Source organism: Microcaecilia unicolor, unplaced genomic scaffold, assembly GCF_901765095.1.
Source record: "Microcaecilia unicolor unplaced genomic scaffold, aMicUni1.1, whole genome shotgun sequence".
Lineage (NCBI taxonomy): Eukaryota > Metazoa > Chordata > Amphibia > Gymnophiona > Siphonopidae > Microcaecilia > Microcaecilia unicolor.
In genome coordinates this window covers 64,162-87,665 of record NW_021963171.1, presented here as the reverse complement: position 1 = coordinate 87,665, position 23,504 = coordinate 64,162, and the positions used below count along the sequence as shown (strand labels likewise).

General features: G+C 46.2%; 1 non-coding gene across 1 annotated transcript; it reads left to right on the top strand.

Annotated features, from left to right (window-relative positions):
• Window positions 1-22,922: 22,922 nt before the first annotated feature.
• Window positions 22,923-23,043, top strand: LOC115459038. Its single transcript, XR_003940195.1, has one exon. It is a non-coding gene; the product is annotated as a small nucleolar RNA SNORA26 (small nucleolar RNA).
• Window positions 23,044-23,504: the final 461 nt, after the last annotated feature.

Sequence of the window (23,504 nt, the reverse complement as noted above, 5' to 3'; positions counted from 1 at the left end):
ACCAGGAAAAGTATTGCTGAAATATTACCTCCGCATAAGACTGCAACGAAATAGTTTAAACAATAAAAAAAAAGATATCTGTTGCAGTTATGGCATTTATAGAGATTAGTTTGAGACGTTTTAGGTATGCGCACAGATTTTCTCGTTCACTGAGTTCCGACTTCAGTCAAATTAGTTTCTAGCTGCAACCTTGTATGCTTGCTGCGACTGTCACTTCATGTTGAATTCATCATATACAATTTAAATAGCAGGATGAGGGAGCAATCTGTCACAAATCATCGCATATGTAATCTTTTGAGGGCTTGGATTAGGAGGAGGGGGGGGGGGGGGTGGTGGGAATAGAAGAGGTGGCTTTGAAAATCTATGAACAAAACCTGCATATCCCATTCCCCAGCAGTTGCTTTTGACGCCCGGGGATTTTGCTTTTGCTGTAATATATTTTCTTAAACAGTAGGTTTCTGTTCAGGATGGTTTTATAGTAGCTCAAGCATATAAATGACTTTCAGATTTTCAGTGGTGAATGATAACTCACCTTGTCTTTCTCAGTAAGGTAGGTAATAAATAGAAATCTCGTTCAGAACTAAGACATTCTGACTTAGTTAGATCTTTCAGTGTCCTAGAAAAGACAAGTAGACTCAATTATCATGGCAGAGACTACAAGGGTGTCAAGTAGAGTGTAGGAAAGTGTGATAAATAAAGGCTGACTTTTTACAAGGGTTTTTCTTCCATCTTTGAGCCAGACGTTGTTTCGATTCATTAGTATGAGGTAACTCAAAGCTACAGTTAGCTTTGAGCCACCTCATAATAATGATCAGAAATTTTGTAAGCGAAGCTCAAACTTTATTCATGGGGGGTTGTTTATTGTTTATTTCCCAAACTGGTCCTGTTGACCCCAGGGGCGTATCTGAACTTCAACGGTAGGGGGGGCCAGAGCCGAGGTGAGGGGGCACATTTTAGCCCCCCCCCCCCCCGCTGAAGACGACGACAAAATCTCCCCCCCCTTCCTATTCAAGCTAACACGAGAAACAAAACCAGTGACTATTAAAAGAGCAGCGCGACGAAAGGCGGGTCCACCCCCACCACGAGCTACTGAAAGGCAGGAAGTGAGTCAAGGAACCTTTTACACGCATACAATAAATATTACATCAGTACCACCATGCTGCTTTCTAATCAGGGGAAAAAAAACCCCAAAACATTAGACCCACCGAAGTCAGATATAGTAAAAGTCAAGTGTGCTGCTGTACAACAGAGGGAAAGGCGGAGAGAGAGGAACGTTAAGACACTTCTGCGCGCTCACAAGCAACGGAAAAAGGTAAAAACCCAGATTCTACAGATCTTCCATGTTTTACCCAGACCCTCAAGCGAATACTGGAACAGAATAACATCAGAAGCTGCAGTGTCACAGAAAGAAGGAAATATTGCAAGCACGCAGGAAGCCAGGTGACCGGCTCGCTCCTTATCTGCCTAGACTTCTTATAGGCTCACTTCAAGCTCTTTTGCTATTAGCTGGGGACGAGGTAAGAGCAGCGACGGTCGCAGTTTGAGTAAAACTACGTCGTTCAGGCAACAGCCACTTTCTACCCCCTCCTGACCCGCCAAACAGCACTGAAACTGAATGAAGCCACGACATGAGCTGTAGAATTGCATCAGATCCTAAGTTGGAGAGCAGCATTGTAGGAAGAGACGCTATACGCAGCAAGGCGTGAGCTAAGTTGTTTCTGTGTGTCTGACGTCCTGCATGTTGTACATGTATGCAGGACGTCAGAAACCAAACGAAGGAAGGAAGGAAGGAGACTTCGGCTGGCGGGGGTTGGGGTCCCCCCGCCAGCAAAGGGAGGTGAGGCGCGACAGCGGAGTGACGGCGGGAGGAGGGGGATTGAGAGGGTCATCGATAGGGGGGTCCAGGGGCAAATCTACGGGGGCCAGGCTCCTGTGGCCCCATAGCAGATACACCCCTGGTTGACCCCACAGCCAGTCAGGTTTATTTATTTATTTGTTACATTTATATCCCAAGGTAACAAGCACAAAAAGGGGAAAACTCTGCTTTAGTTTGTGAAATACTAAAAATCAAACTTTCAAGACATCAAATCAAAACTTTCAAGACATCAAAATACGAAAACACTTAGCTTGAAGCAGCGTAAAGGATGCGCTACCCCGCCCAACAGGTCCGTATTTTTGTATTTTGATGTCTTGAAAGTTTTGATTTGCACAATGGATGTAGCATTCTTTATATAAAAATTCTCCTAAAAAAAGTTGTCCGCTATAAGGGAGGAGGTAGGATTGTGACCGGTGATTGAAGTATGGTGATTCTCTATGAGTAATTTCAGCAATCTGGCTGATTATCACCTGTCTGAGGTCTTCCCCCCCCCCCCCCTTCCATTTATTTTTTGATATCTGGTTATAATACATTCGCTTACTGATTATTGTTACATTTATATCCCACATTCCCCCCCCCCCCCCCCTATTTGTAGGCTCAATGTGGCTTACATAGTACTGGAGAGGCGTTATAGACTCCGGTGTAAGACATACACAAATAAATATATACCAGATAAAGGTAAATATGCAAGTTGTTTAATGTTTATGTGTATGTTTATTTAAAACTCGATATCCTACTCACCCTTGATGGACCAGAGCGGGTTTACCATATCAAATAAAACACAATAAGGAAAGGAACTCCATATATCGATAGGACAGACCTACTACAGACACAAGATCAGCATTCAGTCTTACTATACTATAGGAAGAATGATGGCATTCCAATCTTCCCACCACCACCCACCCCCCAGGCTACAGATTAAAAGCCTGCTTAAAGACGTGAATTATCAAAAGGGCTTTACATTTTTTTTATAGTATACCTTCCCACGAATTTCGTTTGGCAGGCCATTTCAGAGTACGGGGGCCTGTCCTTGTAATTGCCCAATGGACTTTTACCATGGTAGGGTACCGACATCCTTAAGCATCTAGTAGACATGTATAAAATTGTCCACCTATTTAAGTATGGTGGAGGTTCCAAAAATTCATCTGGCTGTGTTGGGGTAGCAAGCCACAGAAACCAGAGTTCAGATCCTATTGGACTCATTTTTCAAAGCACTTAGACTTACAAAGTTCCATAGGTTACTATCCAGCTTATAATTGAAAAAGAAAAACGCCTATATTGCGACCCAAATCGGGAGGTAGACGTTTATCTCACAAAAACGAATAAAGCGGTATAAGCGAAAGCCGAATTTGGACGTTTTCAACTGCACTCTGTCGTGGATGCGGACAAAGTTGATGGGGGCGTGTCAAAGGCGTGGTGAAGGCGGAACTGGGGCGTGGTTATTGGCCAATCAGAGATAGGCGCCTTTCGCCGATAATGGAAAAAAAATATGCGTTTTTAGCGAGAATTTAGGGCACTTTTCCTGGACCCAGTTTTTCCACGAATAGGGCCCCAAAAAGTGCCCTAAATGACCAGATGACCACTGGAGGGAGTCGGGGATGACCTCCCCTGACTCCCCCAGTGGTCACAAACCCCCTCCCACCACAAAAATATGCCGTTTCACAACTTTTTATGTTCACCCACAAATGTCATACCCACCTCCCTGGCAGCAGTATGCAGGTCACTGGAGCAGTTATTAGGGGGTGCAGTGGACTTCAGGCAGGTAGACCCAGGTGCTGGTAAATGGGAGCCCTCCAAACCGCCCCCCAAACCCACTGTACCCACATGTAGGTGCCCCCATTCACCCCTTAGGGCTATAGTAATGGTGTAGACTTGTGGGCGGTGGGTTTTGAGGGGGATTTGGGGGGCTCAACACCCAAGGGAAGGGTGCTATGCACCTGGGAGCTCTTTTACCCTTTTTTTTTTTTTTTTGTAAAAGTGCCCCCTAGGGTGCCCGGTTGGTGTCCTGGCACGTGCACTACGAATCCTGGCCCCTCCCACGAACAAATGCCTTGGATTTATTCGTTTTTGAGCTGGGCGCTTTCATTTTCCATTATCACTGAGAAACAAAAACGCCCAGCTCACAAATTGTCGAATAAAACATGGACGTCTATTTTTTTCGAAAATACGGTTCGGTCCGCCCCTTCACGGACCCGTTCTCGGAGATAAACGCCCATGGAGATAGACGTTTTTGCTCAATTATGCCCCTCCACGTAACTTTCAGGCTTATTTTCAAAAGTGATCGCCGGCCATTTTCCGACATAAATCGGGAGATGGCTGGCGATCTCTCAAAAGCGGCAAAATCGGTATAATCGAAAGGTGCTTTTTGACACCTTCGCCGCTTTCCCATCACCGAGCTGGCGAAAGTTCAAGGGGGCGTGTTGGCGGCGTAGCGAAGGCAGGACATGGGCGGGCATGGGCGTGGCTACCAGATGGCCGGCTTTCACGGATAATGAAAAAAAAAGCGGCGTTAATCAGTATTTCGCCGGGTTTAGTTGGTCCTTTTATTTTCACGACCAAGCCTCAAAAAGGTGCCCCAACTCACCAGATGACCACCGGAGGGAATGGGAGATGACCTTCCCATACTCTCCCAGTGGTCACCAACCCCCTCCCACACTAAAAAAATCAAAATCAAAACCTTCTTTGCCAGCCTGTATGCCAGCCTCAAATGTCATACCCAGCTCCCTGACAGTAGTATGCAAGTCCCTGGAGCAGTTTTTAATGCGTGCAGTGCACTTCAGGTAGGCAGAACCAGGTCCATCCCCCCCCCCCCCCCTACCTGTTACACTTGTGGTGCTAAGTGTTGAGCCCTCCAACCCCCCCCCCAAAACCCACTGTACCCACATGTAGGTGCCCCTCTTCACCCATGAGGGCTATGGTAATGGTGTAGAGTTGTGGGGAGTGGGTTGGGGGGATTTGGGGGGCTCAGCACCCAAGGTAAGGGAGCTATGCACCTGGGAGCTATTTGTGTATTTTTTAAACATTTTTAGAAGTGTCCCCTAAGGTACCCAGTTGGTGTCCTGGCATGTCAGGGGGACCAGTGCACTACAAATGCTGGCTCCTCCCATGACCAAATGCCTTGGATTTCGCCGGGTTTGAGTTGGCCGGCATTTTTTTCCATTATCGCTGAAAAACAAAACCGGCGATCTCAAACCCGGCGAACTCTGGCATTTGGCCGGGCTAAACCGTATTATCAAAAAAAAAGATGGCCGGCCATCTTTTTCGATACTACGGTTCCGGCCAGCTGTTGCGCCGCCGCCAAAATAGATTGACGGCGACGTTCGATTATGCCCCTCCACGTAAGTCTAAGTGCTTTGAAAATACGCCTTATGTCTCCCACTCCCACTCCTTGTAAAACCTGAGCAAGTGATTTCACCCTGTATTGCCTGAAGTACAATTTAGAGTGTACATTTGTTTGGACAGGGGGATAATTTGTGCACCTGTCTGTAATTTGTCTTGAGCTCAGATCTGGGAAAAGGTGAGTCATTAAACCTGAAAAAAAAATCCAAACCCAGTAGAACAGGTTTAGGAAATTCTCAGCTATTGTTATTTTTGGTAAGAGTAGACATGCTTGTGGTTCTGTGCGCTGTAAAAGAACCAGCCAGCTAAACACACTGCATGCTGGGATGGCAAATAGGTGCCTATTTTGCTAGGGAGATAGCGACACCTTTGTGTTTTTATAACATTACCCTTCAAAAGCTGCAGATATTGGTAGACGTTATGTACGTCTGTGTGTAAAGTATATGCAAATCCAAATATTATTTATCATGATCATTTATTGAGTTTGCTCTACTGCTTCTCATGAACCCAAGTTGAAACAGTTTACGTTTCAATAAAAGTAAAATAAAAAAACACAAAGCTAAAATTAGAAAAAGAGCACCATTCAATAAAAGCACAATCACTCAAGACCAATCAAACAATTAACAAGCCATAGTTCAAGCCAAAATACAACCTGCAGGAAGCAATCTATTATAAATTGAGTTTCTTCCCCTCGTCACAGAAAAACCAACCAGAAAGAACATCGAAGTCCAAAGACTGTTTTAAAGAAATAGACTTTCAGCGAAGTTTGAAAGAAGGTACGAAAGTCATCAAGTGGGAAATGTTGAGGGAGCGAGTTTATTTATTTATTTTATTGCATTTGTATCCCACATTTTCCCACCTATTTGCAGGCTCAATGTGGCTTACACAGTTTTATTATGACATTGTCATAACAGGATATCAGATAGAATTAGTAATGTGCATAGGTTGAGTAAGGGAAGAAAGAGGAAGTGTTTAGGCGAGTAAGTATAGTAGGTGGACTTTCATATCTGGGTGGTTTGGTGAGGTGGATTGTTGGGGCTATAGGTTCTCTTTGTTGGCCTTGTTGAAGAAATATGTCTTCAGAGATTTGCGAAAGTTAGTTGCTTCATCAATTGTTTTCAGGTCTGTAGGTAATGCGTTCCATAACTGCGTGCTCATGTAAGAGAAGGTAGTAGCATGCATCAGCTTGTATTTTAGTCCCTTGCAGATGGGGAAGTGCAAATTGAGAAATTTGCGGGATGATCTTGTGGCGTTTCTGGGTGGAAGGTCCATGAGGTTTAGCATGTAGATTGGGGCGTATGCGTGAATGATTTTGTGTACAATCGTGCAGATCTTAAACGCAATACGCTCCTTAAGTGGGAGCCAGTGAAGTTTTTCTCTTAGGTGTTTTGCGCTTTCATATTTAGATTTTCCAAATATGAGTCTGGCGGCAGTGTTTTGGGCTGTTTGCAGTTTTTTGATAGTCTGTTCTTTGCAGCCAGCGTATAGTGCGTTGCAGTAGTCCAGGTGACTTATTACCATTGACTGTACCAAGGTACTACTACTACTTAACATTTCTAGAGTGCTACTAGGGTTACCCAGCGCTGTGCAATTTAACAAAGAGAGACAATCCCTGCTCAAAGAGCTTACAATCTAATAGACAAGTGAACGGTCGGTCCGATAGGGGCAGTCAAATTGGGGCAGTCTGGATTCACTGAACGGTAAGGGTTAGGTGCCGAACGCAGCATTGAAGAAGTGGGCTTTAAGCAAAGACTTGAAGACGGGCAGGGAGGGGGCTTGGCGTAAGGGTTCAGGAAGGTTGTTCCAAGCATAGGGTGAGGCGAGGCAGAATGAGCGGAGCCTGGAGTTGGCGGTGGTGGAGAAGGGTACTGAGAGGAGGGATTTATCCTGTGAACCGAGGTTACAGGCGGGAACGTAAGAGGAGATGAGGGTAGAAAGATAGTGAGGGGCAGCAGACTGAGTGCATTTGTAGGTAAGAAGGAGAAGCTTGAATTGAATGCGGTATCTGCAGCCAGCGTATAGTGCGTTGCAGTAGTCCAGGTGACTTATTACCACTGACTGTACCAAGGTACGGAAGATGTATCTCGGGAAGAAAGGTTTTACTCTTTTGAGTTTCCACATGGAGTAGAACATCTTTTTCGTCGTGTTCTTCATGTGGGTGTCGAGAGTGAGGTTTCGATCAATGGCTCTAGAGAGTGAGTGCAAGAAAGAAGAAAACAGATGACCGGGTAGATTCCCATCATGCCTTTGAGGGGGGAGGTAAAACAAGTCTGTTATTAGTAAGTGAATGAAGGGTACGAGAGAATGTATAAGGGATGATCAGAAAGGCCAAATAGGAAGGACTGGCAGTGTTTAAGATTTTATGTGTTAATACGAGGATTATGTATTTTATTTGAAACTCAATAGGCAGCCAGTAAAGATATTGTAGAACCAGAGAAATAGTGTGCATAGATTTTAGAAGCCTCACGCCCCACCCATGGCCACGCCTCCTTTTCATCTAGGAGACTTAGAATTTAGGTGCACCACGTTACAGAATATGCTTAGTGAGTTGTGTGCATAAATCTCAATTCACGCCCATTAGTGCTCACAATTGCTTGTTGTGCTAAAGATTTCCTTGTTGAGAGACGATGACTTCACATCATATTTTTTTCACGGCTTTAACCCGAGTCCCTGAGGAAAGATTTTATGAAACCCGCGGTGTCGGGCGTTTCAAGGGGAAGCCTATCAGTTGGTCGTTGATAGCGACCTGGGGAGAGTGACGTGACAAGTCATCATAACTTTGTTTCAGATAAGTTCACGTTTTGATTTAAGTTTTGCATAGAGCACTAAGGTGATAGGCAATAGCACACACAGAAAATTAAGAGAGGCCCGATGAAAGAAGTGCTATACCACTTGGCAAAGTATTAAGCAATCAGTAGATAAGCGTTTGAGTCAAGAAAAATGTCAGGAAGTATTTTTTCACGGAGAGAGTGGTGGATGCTTGGAATGCTCTCCTACGGGAGGTGGTGGAGAGGAAAACGGTAGCGGAATTCAAACCTGCATGGGATAAACATAAAGGAATCCTGTTCAGAAGGAATGGATCCTCAGGAGCTTAACCGAGATTGGATAGCAGAGCCAGTAGTGGGAGGCGGGGCTGGAGGTTGGGAGGCGGGGATAGTGCTGGGCAGACTTGTACGGTCTGTGCCCTGAAAAAGACAGGTACAAATCAAGGTAAGGTATACACAAAAAACTGGCACATTTCTTGGGCAGACTGGATGGACCGTGCAGGTCTTTTTCTGCCGTCATCTACTATGTTACTATGATTCTATCTTTCTGCATATAACAAGAGACATTTGGATCTGTATTACGATTAGCCAGGCTTAAGAGTCTTGGTTTTTGTTTATTAGTTCATAATTGCTTGTTAACATTCAATTAACAGTGCTGATTTGCTAATTAAACAATTAAGTTATGCACATTGTCATAGAATATGATCTGATGTCCATGCGGAAATTAAGGCATGAGCTATAGAATTCTGGGCAAAACATGTTAAATTGTGTTGTGATAGCTTGTTTATTAGACCATATTGATTGCACATTATTAAAAAAAAAATTCAGGAATGGGTGAAGAAGCATTATCCGCATTTTGATCAGCATGCACTAACCAGATAATGCGGACTTAATGCGGCAAAAGGGGGGCCTGCGCTGGTGTCGGTGAGTGTTTTTCACGCGCGCCGAGGCCCCCTTTTACCGCAGAAGATAAAGGGAAGTCTCTCTTTCCTGCAAGAAAGGGCTGCGTGGCCATTTCGGGAGGAGCCCTTATTACCAGGGGCGTATCTGTAATGGGGCCACGGGGTCCAGGGCCCCCGTGGATTTGGCCCTGGACCCCCCCTACTGACGGCTCTCGCAAACCCCCTCCCACCGGCAACCTGCCATCGCCTACCTTTGCTGGCAGTGGACCCCAACCCCCACCAGCCGAAGCCATCGTCCTTCGTTCGTTTGTTTTCTTCTTTCCGAGTCTGATTCGTCTCTGACGTCCTGCACGTACACAACGTGCAGGACGTGTGCAGGACGACAGAGTCAGACTTAGAAAGAAGAAAACAAACGAACAAAAGACGACGGCTTCGGCTGACGGGGGTTGGGATCCCCCACCAGCAGAGGTAAGCGACAGCGGGCGGGGGGTCGAGAGGGTCTTCGGGGGGGGGGGCGGGCGGGCGACAGTTGTTGGAGGTGGCTCTGGTTCTGGCGCAGGGGGGGGGGGTGGCAGCGGCAGCACCGGGGGGGGGGGTCGCCTGGGAGGGCTAAAATGTGCCCTCTCACCTCGGCTCTGGACCCCCCCTACCAGCGAAGTCCAGATATGCCCCTGCTTACCACCACCCACTGAGGTGGCGGTAAGGGTTCCTGCGCTAACCTGATGGTAACTGGGAGGCACACGGCACTGCCCGATTCCTGCTGGGTACACTCCGGCTCTACAAAAAAGAAATATATTTTTAGAGCGCCGGATATGACGGCGCGCTAGGGGTGGGAAGTACCGTCAGGCTGCTGTGGTAGCCCGGCGGTACTTCCTGTTTAGTGAGTGGTAAGCCCGCTTTGGGCTTACCGCCACTTAGTTTTTAAAAGGGGCCCTTAGTGCCTTCTAATGGGAGACGGTAATTGCTCCATGTTCTTTTGCAAATCCTGAAAATTAAAAAAAAAAAAAAAAGCATAAGACCTGCAAAAACCAGTTATTTAAAATGCCCTAAATACTGCTGCAGGATATCTGGACTTAACTCTCAGGAGTCTCGTGTTAAACTAACAGAATGGGCATTTTCAAGAGAATGTGGAGATTCTGTTGTTTTCTCAAAGTTAAAGTGAGCAGACGTTTAAAGTGTCAGTTCTTGGTGAAAAGCCTCTTACAAAGAAAAGCCCTCTGGGTTGCATGAATGTGTACTGTATGGATTTCTGCTCTAGGGCTTCCAGGTTAAGTTTGCTTAATGCAGTGGTTCCCAAACCTGGTCCTAGAGGCAGCCCAGCCAGTCAGGTTCTCAGGACTTCCACAATGAATATTCATGAGAGAGATTTGCACGCATTGCCTCCATTGCATGCAAATTTCTCTTGTGAATATTCATTGTGGATATCCTGAAAACCTGACTGCCTGGGGTGTCTCCAGGACCAGGTTTGGGAACTACTGGCTTAGGGACCTGTTTACTATGGGTGTCTCTAACGTTAGCGTGTGCTAATTTTTAATATGTGCTAAAAATGATAGCACGCCTATAGCACAGCTTAGTAAACAGAGCTCTTTAATGTATATTATTATTATTATTATTAGCTACATTTGTATCCTACATTTTCCCACCTTTTGCAGGCTCAATGTGGCTTACAATATGCCGTAATGGTGATCACCATTTCCGGACTGAGAATTACAGAATGTTGTAAAATTTCAGGACAGACAAAAAAAGCACCACTGGGACTTCAAGAAAGAGATAATAGCCGTCCTTTATTGTGAAAAAGACCCGACACGGGCTGTGTTTTGGCACACAAGCGCCTGCCTCAGGGGTCTACTACTACTATTTAGCATTTCTATAGCGCTACAAGGCGTACGCAGCGCTGCACAGGGTCAGGGTGTGTCTTCACAATGTATAAGCAGAAGTCCTAAGTGGATTGCCAGCTACCGCTGGACGTATTTTCAATCACGTTGAGAGCTGGCTAGTATCCAAAACAGCCCCCCGAAAAAAAGCTTTTATTTTTTTTTTCCTGTTATCTCTTTCTTGAAGGCCCAGTGGTGCTTTTTTGTCTGTGCTGTATACTTGTATGCTGAGTGGAGGAGTGGCCTAGTGGTTAGGGTGGTGGACTTTGGTCCTGGGGACCTGAGGAACTGAGTTCAATTCCCGCCTTCAGGCACAGGCAGCTCCTTGTGACTCTGGGCAAGTCACTTAACCCTCCATTGCCCCATGTAAGCCGCATTGAGCCTGCCATGAGTGGGAAAGCGCAGGGTACAAATATAATAAAAATATTACCCTCTCTTTTGTTACTGCGTAAAATTTCAGGAACAGAAAATATAAAATACCACTTAGAAGAAAATAGATATACAATTCATTTCAATTATTTAAGAACGAGGGCAGTATATAGCGTCCCATAATGACAGTATGATAAAGAAACCAATAGAAAAAGGAGTTTCAGTGTTAACTTGTTCTAGTAAAAGTTTTGATGTCAGTTCATTTGAGAAGGATCCTTATCATAGGTATTAATTAAACAACCAAATAGTTAATTATGTGGCTTGCATTTTTGCACTCTGTGGTTGAAATCAGTTGAGTTTCACTAGTTTCACTTAATAGGGAGGGGGGCACCTTAAAGTTAATTATACCTATGAGGAGCAAAACAAAATTAAGTTAGCTTTTGACTCTTGTACAGAGGAAGAATATTAAAGTCTCCAAAAATAGATTCACATTTTTAAAAATGCTGTAAATTGCGGTTTAGGACCATGCTTTTTTTTTTTTTTTTTTCATTTTGTTGCTTGAATGTGAATGTCCTGTTCCTCAATAAAGATATTCTCAAAAAAAAAATTAAAAAAAAAAATTAAAAACAGATATAGCTGAGGGAGAATGAGACAAGGTTGCCAACTGGGTGGTTTTCTGCAACCCGCGGCGGGAAATTTTTGCCCGCCGCGGGTCGCGGTTTTTTGGGCTGGTTTTTGGGCTTCTTCGGTGGTTTTTGTGCGGTTTTTCGGGCCGGTTTGGGCGGGGCTAGCGACGTTTTGGGCAGGGCTAGTGATGTTTTGGGCGGGGCCGGTGACAGAAGAGGCGGGGTCGATGACGGCGGAGGCGGGGTCGATGACGGCGGGGATGGGGGGGTGTGAACTTTTTGGGCGGGTTTCGGGGCCGAGTACCTGGCAACACTGGAATGAGATACTTGAAACATTTAAACTGTAGTGTTGCAGACCTTGAATGAGTTTCATTCCTGAAATTCTCTCTCATAGTCAAAGCTTAATATGATTCCTAGAGTCCTGGGGGAGAAAATATATACTCAAACTGCAGACTAGGTACAGGAAGTGATGTCTTATAAGGGATTCAACTAACATTTTAAGAGGCAGTTGCTATTGCCTTTCACAAAATAGGGTTGAGTAAAGTTTTAATATATTACCAAACAATGCATTACGGTTAGTAGAAAGTCCAGAGGCAAGATAAACTTGAGGTTGCTTTTCCTTGAGTGCCTACAATGGACAGTATGAAGGTAAGTAATGAAGAGCATTCCACAATACTATTAACACAATTGATTTATTGATGATTGCACAATGGGTGGTTATCTTTTGCTAATTGACTAAGTAAATAAGCTATGTTAAGTCACACTGCTTTCTGTGTTATCAGCCACATAACACGTAAAATCAAACATTCTGTGCCACTTACTAAACCGTGTGGCCAGGACAGAAACAATAGCTGCGCTGTTTTCTAATCTTGATATCAATTAAAGCATTAGATTAATAGAATATTTACATTCTTGAGTGATGCATGTGAAAATCTTTTTTTTTCTGTTTGCATTGCCATAAGACACATAGAAAACTTTTGGGTAAAGGTCATATATTTAAAAAAAGGAAATGTTTTAAGAAGTGTGGTGGGGTGGTGGGGGGGGGGGGGGGGGAGAAAAGTCTAGAAGTAGTCTTGTAGGAAGTGGCCAGTTCTTCCATGCTGAATCTTTCAAGCTGATCAACTTAAATATTTTGCTGTTTGCCCCACCAGCTTTTCAGAGCTGGGCAATCCCCCTGTTGCAACAGGACCTGTCTGCCTCTTTCCTGCTTGTCTGTGATGCACCCCTCTTGAACACTTAATGGATGCAGTGCCTCTGCTAATAGGATTTAGGGACAATACCTATCTATCCCGTCACTTGGCATGAAAACACTGCATGCCTTTACTAAAGCTAGCAATTTAACACGATCTGCCTAGAGACTGCACAAAAGTCTGTTCTCACATGAATGCATATGATAATCCCGGAATGATCCTAGATAGCAGGTAAATGGAAATACCTTTTTATAGGCTTCCGATCATCCTTGCTGACTTTGTAACTCAAGAAAGCTGTCAACTGGTGCAGCTTTACGCAAGTTCCGGAGACCAGATTCTTATTGTACGGAACGAACTAACCTTCTGCAATGAAGTCCCATATTTTTGCATGATTTAGAATGGAGTTGTATCCATACTAGTGGTTTTGTCACCAGTGCCAACTTCAGCCTTGTCATTTATATCAGCTTCATTGTTGCTAGCCGTGAATGCCCCTGTTTTTATGACAATGTAGATATTTTTTTGAGCTGCTTCAAAGCATCCGGCAAAGATGGCGTTGTTGACATCAATGACTAAAAATGCCTCTACATTGTGGGTAGCAGACACCTGAAAATATCCTATATAATAAAACTCACCCTCAACGTTCTGAAGACACTGACGTCAGTGAAGCCAAGCCACTGACGTCACTTCCTTCATGAAGGGTTCGTGGTGGTGAAGCCACCGAAATTGCCATGTCGCCGGGCCCCGCCCTCGCGTCAAACGTGATGATGTCGAGGGCGGAGCAATGGCGTACGGTGCATGGAGCAATGGCGTCTGAACAACCAAGGGGTCGGTGGGTACGTAGGGAGGGAGGGAGAAGGGGGGGGGTGTTGGGGAGGAAAGCCTTGCTAGCGCCCGTTTCATTTGGTCCAGAAACGGGCCTCTTTTACTAGTCTTCTATAAATCACACCAAAACCCAGGCAGATGGTAGATCTTTCCTGCCAGTACATGCATGGGATATCTCTCAATTTTGAATCATGATAGAGCAAAATACATTTGATCCAGTGACAAAAAAGACCACAACAGTAACATAGTAACATACATAGTAGATGACGGCAGAAAAAGACCTGCACGGTCCATCCAGTCTGCCCAACAAGACAACTCATGTGTGCTACTTTTGTGTATACCCTATTTTGATTTGTACCTGTGCTCTTCAGGGCACAGACCGTATAAGTCTGCCCAGCACTAGCCCCGCCTCCCAACCACCGGCTCTGGCATAGACCGTATAAGTCTGCCCAGCACTATCCCCGCCTCCCACCACCGGCTCTGGCACAGACCGTATAAGTCTGCTCAGCGCTATCCCTGCCTCCCAACCTCCAGTTCTGCCTCCCACCACTGGCTCTGGCACAGACCATATAAGTCTGCCCAGTACTATCCCCGCCTCCCACCACCGGCTCTGGCACAGACCGTATAAGTCTGCCCCGCACTATCCCCGCCTCCCAACCTCCAGCCCCGCCTCCCACTACCGGCTCTGCTATCCAATCTCGGTTAAGCTCCTGAGGATCCTTTCCTTCTGAACAGGATTCCTTTATGTTTATCCCACGCATGTTTGAATTCCGTCACCGTTTTCCTCTCCACCACCTCCCGCGGGAGGGCATTCCAAGCATCCACCACTCTCTCCGTGAAGAAATACTGAATCATGATAGAGCAAAATACGTTTGCTCCAATGACAAAAAAGACCACAACAGTAGCATAAGAACATAACATAAGAACATAAGGGTAGCCATACTGGGTCAGACCAATGGACTATCTAGCCCAGTATCCTGTTTCCAACAGTGGTAAAGGCAGGTCACAACTACCTGACAGAAACACAAATCATGGCAACATTCCATGCTATAAATCCCAGGGCAAGCATCTGCTTCCCATGTATGTCTCAATAGCAGACTATGGAATTTTCCTCCAGGAACTTGTCTAGACCTTTTTTAAACCCAGATATGCTAACCGCTGTTACCACATCCTCCGGCAAAGAGTTCCGGAGCTTAATTATTTATTGAGTGAAAAAATATTTCCTCCTATTTGTTTCAAAAGTATTTCCATGTAACTTCCTTTAGTGTCCCCTAGTCTTTGTACTTTTGGAATGAGTAAAAAATCAATTTATTTCTACTTATTCTACACCACTCAGGATTTTGTAGACTTCAATCATATCTACCCTTTAACATGTTGGTCGCTCTTCTTTGAACCTTTTCTAATTCCGCTCTATCTTTTTTGAAATACGGTGACCAGAACTGAATGCAATACTCAAGATGAGGTCGCACCATGGAGCTATACAGAGGCATTATGGTATTTTTGGTCTTATTCACCATCCCTTTCCTAATAATTCCTAGCATCCTGTTTGCTTTTTTGGCCACCGCCGCACACTGAGAAGAAGATTTCAATATATTATATGCAGCAGCTAAATCTTTTTCTTGCATGCTGACCTCTAAAGTGGACCCTAGCATCAGGTAACTGTGATTCGGATTATTCTTTCCAACGTGCATCAACTCGCATTTGTCCACATTAAATTTCGCCTGCCATTTGGATGCCCAGTCTTCCAATTTCCTAAGGTCTTCCTGCAATATTTCACAGTCCGCACATGTTTGAACCTTGAATAGTATTTTTGTCACCTTGCTCGTCATTCTGATTTCCATAGCATTTATAAACAGGTTAAATAGCACTGGTCCCAGTACTGATCCCTGCGGCACTCCACTGTTCACCCTCCTCCACTGAGAGAAATGACCATTTAACCCTGCCCTCTGTTTTCTATCCAAAAAACAAATTCCTAATCCTCACCAGAATCTTGCCTCTTATCCCAAAACTCTTTAATTTTCTCAGGAGTCTCTCATGAGGAACTTTATCAAAAGCTTTCTGAAAATCTAGATATACTACTTCAACCGGCTCACCTTTATCCACATGTTTATTCACACCTTCAAAAAGGTGAAGCAAGTTGGTGAGGCAAAACTTCCCTTGGCTCATCTCGTGCTGACTTTGTCCCATTAAACAATGTTTGTCTATGCATTCCATAATTTTATTCTTTATAACAGTTTCCACTATTTTGCCCAGCATTGACGTCAGGCTTCCCAGTCTGTAATTTCTAAGGACTCTATCTAGTCATCTCGATGTGACTTTAAATTCAAAGCAGGTCAAAAATTTAAATGCAAAATATTTGTTTTGTTTGTTCACATGGCTGTCACCAGATCAAAACAACATAATGAGTTCTGTTTACTAAGCTTGAGACTTATCACACACGAACGGTGCAGACCCAAACCTCCGCTCACAGGACAAAGCCCTTCTCTCAGTACCCTTCTCCACCACTGCCAACTCCAGGCTCCGCTCATTCTGCCTTGCTTCACCCTATGCCTGGAACAATCTTCCTTTACCCATACGCCATGCCCCCTCCCTACCCATCTTCAAATCGCTGCTTAAAACTCATCTCTTCAATGCTGCCTTCGGCGCCTAACCGCTCGAGATAGATAGAATGCCCCAATCTATCCACCTTATCAGATTAACTGTTCACTCGTCCTCTAGATTGTTCACTTGTCTTTAGATTGTTCTCTTGTCTTTTAGATTGTAAGCTCTTTGAGCAGGGATCGTCCGTCTATGTTTAAATTGTACAGCGCTGCGTAACCCTAGTAGCACTTTAGAAATGCTAGTTAGTAGTAGTAGTAGTAGTAGTAGGATGGGCTGGTCACTAACCACTACAGAGGAAATGCAAACAGCATTTTCTTTGTCATTGGCAAAGGAAAACATGGAGGTTTTCAGTTGCCAGCTAACAATTTGGCAATGACAACCCCCGCCTTCTTCTTGTCCCCTCAATTCAAGGCCTGTTCTGGCTATTGCCCCCCCCCCCCCCACTCCCCGTAGACTTCCCAGGTCTACCTGAACCCATGGTGATCCAGAGGGGGTCTGTTGGAACAGGATGATGCCAATTCACTCCACCTGTGGCCACAGTCACTAGCTTTCAATCTAGTTGGATGAAATGTCATGTCTTGTTGGGCAGACTGGATGGACCATATAGGTCTTTCTCTGCCTTCATCTACTATGTTACTATCCTTATTTTCGAAGGAGATGGCTGGCCGTCTTCCGACACAAATCGGGAGAAGGCCGGCCATCTCCTAAACCCGGCGAAATCGGTATAATCGAAAGCCGATTTTGGCCGGCTCCAACTGCTTTCCGTCGCAGGGCCGGCCAAAGTTAAAGGGGGTGTTTTGGCAGGGTACAGAAGGTGGAACGGAGGCGTGGTTACGAGATGGCCGGCTTTGGCAGATAATGGAAAAAAGAAGGCCGGCTCTGACGAACACTTGGCCGGTTTCACTTGGTCCATTTATTTTTAGGACCAAGCCTCCAAAAAGTGCCCCAACTGACCAGATGACCACCGGAGGGAATTGGGGATCACCTCCCCTTACTCCCCCTGTGGTCACCAACCCCCTCCCACCCAAAAAAAAATTAAAAATCATTTTTTTGCCAGCCTCTATGCCAGCCTCAAATGTCATACCCAGCTCCATGATAGCAGTATGAAAGTCCCTGGAGCAGTTTTTAGTGGATGCAGTACACTTCAGGCAGGTGGACCCAGGCCCATCCCCCCCCACTACCTGTTACACTTGTGGTGGTAAATGAGAGCCCTCCAACTCCCCCCCCAAAAAACCCACTGTACCCACATGTAGGTGCCCCCCTTCATCCCTAAGGGCTATGGTAGTGGTGTACAGTTCTGGGGAGTGGGTTTGGGGGGGGGGATTTGGGAGGCTCAGCACACAAGGTAAGGGAGGTATGCACCTGGGAGCAATTTTTGGAATTCACTGCAGTGCCCCCTAGGGTGTCCGGTTGGTGTCCTGGCATGTCAGGGGGACCAGTGCACTACAAATGCTGGCTCCTCCCACATCCAAATGGCTTGGATTTGGCCGGGTTTGAGATGGCCGCCATGAGTTTCCATTATTGCTGAAAACCAAACCCGGCCATGTCTAAAGCCGGCCCAAATGTTGAGATTTGGCCGGCTCTGACCGTATTATCGAAACAAAAGATGGCCGGCCATCTTGTTTCGATAATACGGTCGGGGCGCCGCTTTACGGGGCCGGCCATATAGATGGCCGGCCCCGTTCGATTATGCCTGTCCACGTTACTACCAGATTGGATGTTGCTGCAGATATAGACAGGAGCAACTGGGCATTGCTCTTGTCTCAATGGACTCTCAGCGGACCGGAAGGAATGCAGGTAGGCCCTGGGGGTCTATGGGTGAGGGAGCTACAGGGAATGGGGGAGGGGCATGGGAAGGAATACTGTTTTGGGGAGCCCAGGTACCTGGAAAGTAGGCCTAGGAAAGTTTTGTTTTGCACCATCTCCCTGATTAATAAAGGGGAAGGGAGGGTAACCCCTGAAAATAAAAATGAACATTCCCATAAACAAACATTTTCTGGGTGCCCATTTCTAATATTAACACAATGCTTGAAAAGGTGATATGTATAATAGTTGCAATAAACGGTTCGGAGGAGTGTGCGGAATGGGTGCCAGCTGCACATTACAGTTAACATGGGGGAGATTACTACACACTAATTATTAAAGCACTGGATGTTTCATGTTTAATTAAATTCATGTACCACCTTTCATGTTAACCTCAAAGTGGTTTAGAATAATTACAATTTATCAACATTTATGATCAGGGATAGACAAGACACAAACTGTGAGCAATAAGGAAGTTACAGTTTGACAATGAAAAAAAAAAGGGAAGAAACATTAAGAGGGGCATAATTGAACGAAAACGTCTATCTCCATGGGCATTTATCTCCGAGAACGGGTCCGTGAAGGGGCGGACCGAACCGTATTTTCTCAAAAAATAGACGCCCATGTTTTATTCAACAATGTGTGAGCTGGGCGTTTTTGTTTTTCAGCGATAATGGAAAATGAAAGCGCCCAGCTCAAAAACGAATAAATCCAAGGCATTTGTTCGTGGGAGGGGCCAGGATTCGTAGTGCACTGGTCCCCCTCACATGCCAGGACATCAACCGGGCACCCTAGGGGGCACTTTTACAAAAACAAAAAAACAGGTAAAAGAGCTCCCAGGTGCATAGCACCCTTCCCTTGTGTGTTGAGCCCCCCAAATCCCCCTCAAAACCCACTGCCCACAAGTCTACACCATTACTATAGCCCTAAGGGGTGAAGGGGGGCACCTACATGTGGGTACAGTGGGTTTGGGGGGGTTGGACGACTAATAAGCATTAAGCAGCACAATTGTAACAGGTAGGGGGGATGGGCCTGGGTCCACCTGCCTGAAGTCCACTGCACCCCCTAACAACTCCTCCAGTGACCTGCATACTGCTGCCAGGGAGCTGGGTATGACATTTGAGGGTGAAAATAAAAAGTTGTGAAACATCATTTTTTTGTGGTGGGAGGGGGTTAGTGACCACTGGGGGAGTCAGGGGAGGTCATCCCCGATTCCCTCCAGTGGTCATCTGGTCATTTAGGGCACTTTTTGGGGCCTTATTCGTGAAAAAACAGGGTCCAGGAAAAGTGTCCTAAATTCTAGCTAAAAACGCATACTTTTTTCCCATTATCGGTGAAATGCGCCCATCTTTGTCCGGCAGATAACCACGCCCCAGTTCCGCCTTCGCCACACCTCTGACACGCCCCCATCAACTTTGTCCGCATCCGCGACGGAGTGCAGTTGAAAATGTCCAAAAATCGGCTTTCCATTATACCGCTTTATTCGTTTTTGTGAGATAAACGTCCATCTCCCGATTTAGGTCGGAACTTGGGCGTTTTTCTCGTTCGATTATAAGCAGGTAAGTAATCTAAAATAGGAAGCTTTAGCCAAGTTTAAAATAAGATGTAGAGAGACGGACTAATAATCCAACCGAAAAGGAAACAACATGTGAAGGGGTCCTTTCATTAAGCTGCGCTGAAATGTGGCGTCACTGTAATTAGTGCGTGGGTTTCCCGCGTGCTGAGGTCATTTTTAGTGTGGTTATAAAATGACTGCATTTTCCATTTCCTCGATTAATGGCCAAGTGCTCATTTCCCAATTTAGTAGGTTGCCATTAGCCTGGGAGCCTTTACTGATACCTATTTTCTAGGCAATAAGGGCTCCCGAGCTAAACACGAGCTAATAGGGGGGAGATGCAAAAAAGTCCCCATAAATCACCAATAAAATTAGCGAGGGGTGCGCACAAAAAGAATTGCATGCAAATGAGCTGCTAGCAAAATCAGTGAGCAGCTCGACCGGTCACTAAGATATGCATTCGCAGAGCAGCCAATCGCTAAGCACATTGAGCCTGCAAATCAGGGGCGTAGCTAGACTTTGGCGGGAGGGGGGGTCCAGAGCCCGAGCTGAGGGGGCACATTTTAGCCCCCCCCCCCCTGCCATCGGGTACCTTTGCTGGTGGGGGCCCCCAACCCCCGCCAGCCAAAGTCCTCTTTGGTGTTGCTGATCTGCAAGGGCAGGCTTCTGTTTCTGTGAGTCTGATGTCCTGCAGATCAGCAACGCGGCCGCGCCGGAGAAGAGGACTTTGGCTGGCTGGGGTTGGGGATTCCCGCCAGCAAAGGTACCCGACGGCGGTTGTGGGGGAGGGGGCGTCGAAGGGGTTGGCGGCGGGGGGCCAGGGCCAAATCTACGGGGGCCCATGCCCCCGTGGCCCCACGTAGCTATGCCCCTGCTGCAAATAGGTGGGAAAATGTGGGGTGCAAATGTAATAAATAAATAAATAAATAAATAAAATAAATGCTCAGAACAGCTGTGCTACACCTGGCTGTCATATACGCTTACAAGCTGTGTGAATGAAGGCTGGATATAGCTTTTATTTTCTCAAAACTCCTCTGGGGTGTGCTTGAGTTATGCTTCAGGGCTTGGCGTGGCGGCTGACGGACACTGACTAGGAGGTCCCTCCTCCTCTGGGGGCCCTTAGGACTGTCATGTTGTGGCTACAATATCTTCCCTACCTCCCCGCCACTGGGAGAGAGGGCGTGAGAAAAAAGTGGCACCCACCTCTAATCCCATACTTTGCTGCCGCAGTCAGTAATCTCTCTGCCATGGCGTGTCTTGTCTCTCCCTAGGTCCTTCTCCTCCCTGTCCCCGGTCCCCCCGGTACACTTGAAGTTGTCCCCCAGCCCTCTAGATGGAGCCACAATTGTGAGGGTGAAGTAGGCAGGAGTGGCAAAGGATCCAGGAGCAGCTGTGGAGTACTTGCAACAATGAAAAAACTGTCAGAACCGACAGCTCCAGACATAGTAACATACATACGTAGTAGATGACGGCAGAAAAAGACCTGCACGGTCCATCCAGTCTGCCAACAAGATAAACTCATATGTGCTACTTTTTGTGTATACCTTACCTTGATTTGTACCTCTCCTCTTCAGGGCACAGACTGTATAGGTCTGCCCAACACTATCCCCGCCTCCCAACCACCAGCCCCGCCTCCCACCACCTCCCATTAAATTTTCCACAGCAAAGGTAGAGGCTGCTTCTGTGCTGTGCATTGCTCAGAATGCACACTTGAATGCTTCATAGCTCAATTAAATAAATTAGCTTAGGATTCCCATTGTCTGTTGCCTACAGAACCCCTTTGTGCATTTCCCGCTGAATAACATGGTCACTAAATCAGCTGGAACCAGTCTGAAAAGCTCATTGTTGGCCTGGTAGGCTTTGTGCTCCCTAGCTGGAACATGGCAGGGAGAGAATTACTAACTGACTTGCCCACAGTCACAATGAGCTGCAGGGGGAATCAAACCCAAGTTGCCAGGATCAAAGCCTGCTGCACTAACCATTAGCCACTCCTCCACTTGCAGACTTGTTCTTGGATTGATGACTTCAGGTGTTTCCTGGAGTTTTGTTTTGAAATAGTTATGAATAAAGATGTAGCCTTTTGTCTCTGCAGTTTCTTTTGAGTATTTTATTACATGTGGAGGGGCATTTTCGATATGATGTCTAAATCCAACTTTGGACATTTTGCAGAAAACGTCCTAATATCCAGTAGCGAACATTGCCATTGCCAAAACAGAAAAAGGTTTTTCCTTTTGTTTTGAAAATGGCCATTGTTGTGCTCAGTGCATCTATCTTTTTGGACCGTTTTCATTAAAAAAAAAAAGTCCAAGTGAAAAACGCACAAAATCAAGGCATTGGGATGTAGGAGGAGCCAATGTTCTTAGCAGGGCCACCGAGAGCCAGAGCCGGGCCCGGGACAAGGCCGCCCCCGGGCCCCCAAACCCACCCCACCCGAGGTCATCGTCGCCCCCGGGCCCCCCCACCTGAGGTCGCCGGGTCCCCCTCCACCCGCTACCGGGCCCTGAACTAACCTTAAACGCCTCCTTCCTTTCCTTTCACCACCTTCGCGGCAAGCAGCAGCAGGGCAGACCTCTCCTTCCTTCCGTGCTCCTCCCTCGCGGACGTTACGTCAGGCAAGGGCGGGATACGGAAAGAAGGAGTGGCCTGCCCTGCTGCTGCTTGCTGCGAAGGTGGTGAAAGGAAAGGAAGGAGGCGTTTAAGGTTAGTTAGTTTGGGAGCGACGGGGTGGGCCTGACTGCGGTGGCGCTGGGCCCCCTCCGGAGGCCCGGGCCCGGGGACTTTTGTCCCCCCTGTCCCCCCCCCCTCAGCGGCCCTGGTTCTTAGTAGACTTGCCATACTGCCATCGCAGCAGAGCAGTGGGGTACCTTAGGGGGCACTGCAGTGGACTTCACATAAAAAGTCTTAGGTACACATCTCATCGTTACCCCTTCATATTGTATGGGGAGACCTCCAACACCCACCAAACACCTACTGTACCGAACTGTACACCACTACAGTAGCCCTAACGGATGCAGGTGTAACCCAGATGTGGCCCGAGCTGACCGGTCACTGCGCGTGTAGCGTATGAGCCCTTACCACTACATCAATGGGTGACATTAAGGGTTCAGGCCATAAACAGGAGCATGCTGGTTTTAATTTTACCACAGACCCTTTCCTGGTCCATTGCAACAAAAAGTTTATAACACATCAACAAGCTGAATGCACTCTTCTATTTCCAGATCTCTTGTGTATCAATATTATACAGAGGGGTAAAGCATTCTTCTCTCTTAAACCCTAAATTGAGCTCTTACTCTATTTTGGATCCTGTCGGGAGAAATTTTAACAGCAGGGCAACTAAATACTTGAATCGTCAAAGTATTTTTATAGTTGTAGAAAATAACATGGGAAGTACCCAAGATGGTTGGGTGGGATACTTGCAGCTGAACGAGAAGCAAAAATGTTGTAAAGTTGCAGCTAATAACGGTGAAGTGTAAGGGCATGTGGGGATTTTCCTCTGAAGTTAGAGTAACATAGTAGATGGCAGCAGATAAAGATCTGTACAGTCCATCCAGTCTGCCAACAAGATTAAACTCACTACATAAGGTGTGATGTGATTATGTATACCTGATCTTGATTTGCCAGGAAGCTCGCCAGGTGCCCTTGGCCTGGATTGGCCGCTGTCGTGGACAGGATGCTGGGCTCGATGGACCCTTGGTCTTTTCCCAGTGTGGCATTACTTATGTACTTATGTCCTCTACTTGGCTCACTTTTATTACATAGAGCAGTGATTTAACCTATTGTGA